This window comes from Aristolochia californica, unplaced genomic scaffold, assembly GCF_029961685.1.
Source record: "Aristolochia californica isolate CCGP_79_NKW_82.1479 unplaced genomic scaffold, dmAriCali1.0.hap1 SCAF_77, whole genome shotgun sequence".
Lineage (NCBI taxonomy): Eukaryota > Viridiplantae > Streptophyta > Magnoliopsida > Piperales > Aristolochiaceae > Aristolochia > Aristolochia californica.
Genome location: NW_027182276.1, coordinates 50,068 through 52,500, shown reverse-complemented (window position 1 = coordinate 52,500; position 2,433 = coordinate 50,068).

The following is a 2,433-nucleotide window of genomic DNA, read 5'->3' as shown; positions in this document are numbered from 1 at the left end:
CGTGCACACTCGCCTGGGCTGCTGGTCACGTGCGTCGCTCACAGGCATTTTGCAGGCCAGCACCGGCGGATGCACGGGTCAAGCGGGACGGGACGAGCGCAGGGCTTGCTTTTGGCGGCACACGAAAACACGAACCCGAAAAAGGCGAAAAAGGGACACACGGACAGGCGACACGAAAAAAAAGGGGTCGCCCTACCTAGGTGGGCGCAAAAACCCCGTCGGCCAGGAGGTTTCGCCAAAGTGTCTGTACTGTCACACAGGGTCAATAGCACGGGCATGGCCGGCCGCCGCACGTGCAGCGGCTTACGGACGCACGGTTCGGCGGCACGGGTGCCTGGCGGCTTTAGCACCTTGGGGTGGACAGGCCTGGCGGCAAGGGGGGCTAGGCACCTTGCTGCCAGCCGGCAATGGTGCACGGGGCGGGGCGCCACACAAACACGAAAGAGGGACAAGAGCGGGGCGATGGTCCACAGAGACGAGCCATGCACGGGGCCCGTGATCGCCGACACGCGCGAACGCGGACGCGGACAAGGACAAGGACGCGACGCGCGGCGCGCGTGCGAGGTCAAGAGGGGCGCGCGCACGAAAACGCGAAAAAAGGGGCTAGCGGCCGAGAAACGCGAAAAAAACCGGGTCACCTACCTAGCCGAACGCCTAAAATCGCTTCGGGCAGGAGGTTTCGCCAAAGTGTCTGTACTGTCACACGGTCCGTACGGGCGCAACCCCATCGCGCGCCAGCACCCCTTCCTGGGGGCGCCCACCCGCCAGGCGCCTGGCGCCCCACGCGCGCGCGCCCGGCGCCTGGCGCCTTGCCCCCCACGCGCGCCCGGCGCCTGGCGCCTGGCGCCTCGCCCCCCACGCGCGCGCGCGCGTGGCGCCTTGCGCCTGGCGCCTTGCCTCCGCGCGTGCCTGGCGCCTGGCGCCTTGCCCCCCACGCGCCTGGGCGCCTCTTTTCCGCCTGGGCGCCCTGGCACCTTTCCGCCTGGGCGCCTGTTTTCCGCCTTGGCGCCCTGGCGCCTTTTCGCGTGGGCGCCTCTTTTCCGCCTGGGCGCCATGGCGCCTTTCGGCCTGGGCGACTCTTTTTCGCCTGGGCACCTCTTTTCCGCCTGGGCGCCTCTTTTCCGCCTGGCCAGGGCGCCTCTTTTCCGCCTGGGCGCCATGGCGCCTTTCTGCCTGGGCGCCTCTTTTTCGCCTGGGCGCCTCTTTTCTGCCTGGGCGCCCTGGCGCCTTTTCGCCTGGGCGCCTCTTTCCCACCTGGGCGCCCTGGCGCCTCTTCGCCTGGGCGCCCTGGCGCCTTTTCGCCTGGGCGCCACTTTTGGCGCCTGGGCGCCTACGCCAGGGCGCCTCTTTTCCGCCTGGGCGCCTCTTTTTCGCCTGGGCGCCTCTTTTCCGCCTGGGTGCCCTGGCGCCATTCCGCCTGGGCGCCTCTTTTCCGCCTGGGCGCCCTGGCGCCTTTTCGCCTGGGTGCCTCTTTTGGCGCCTGGGTGCCTACGCCAGGGCGCCTCTTTTCCGCCAGGGCGCCTCTTTTTCGCCTGGGCGCCTCTTTTCCGCCTGGGGGCCCTGGCGCCTTTTCGCCTGGCGCCTCTTTTGGCGCCTGGGCGCCTACGCCAGGGCGCCTCTTTTCCGCCTGGGCGCCTCTTTTCCGCCTGGGTGCCCTGGCGCCATTCCGCCTGGGCGCCTCTTTTCCGCCTGGGCGCCCTGGCGCCTTTTCGCCTGGGTGCCTCTTTTGGCGCATGGGCGCCTACGCCAGGGCGCCTCTTTTCCGCCTGGGCGCCCTGGCGCCTTTCCGCCTGGGCGCCTCTTTTTCGCCTGGGCGCCTCTTTTCCGCCTGGGCGCCCTGGCGCCATTCCGCCTGGGCGCCTCTTTTCCGCCTGGGCGCCCTGGCGCCTTTTCGCCTGGCGCCTCTTTTGGCGCCTGGGCGCCTACGCCAGGGCGCCTCTTTTCCGCCTGGGCGCCTCTTTTTCGCCTGGGCGCCTCTTTTCCGCCTGGGCGCCCTGGCGCCATTCCGCCTGGGCGCCCTGGCGCCATTCCGCCTGGGCGCCCTGGCGCCATTCCGCCTGGGCGCCTCTTTTCCGCCTGGGCGCCCTGGCGCCTTTTCGCCTGGCGCCTCTTTTGGCGCCTGGGCGCCTACGCCAGGGCGCCTCTTTTCCGCCTGGCGCCTCTTTTGGCGCCTGGGCGCCTACGCCAGGGCGCCTCTTTTCCGCCTGGGCGCCCTGGCGCCTTTCCGCCTGGGCGCCTCTTTTTCGCCTGGGCGCCTCTTTTTCGCCTGGGCGCCTCGTTTCCGCCTGGGCGCCTCTTTTCCGCCTGGGCGCCCTGGCGCCTTTTCGCCTGGGCGCCTCTTTTCCGCCTGGGCGCGTCTTTTCCGCCTGGGCGCCCTGGCGCCTTTTCGCCTGGGCGTCCTGGCGCCTGTGCGCCCTGGTGCCTTTTCGCCTG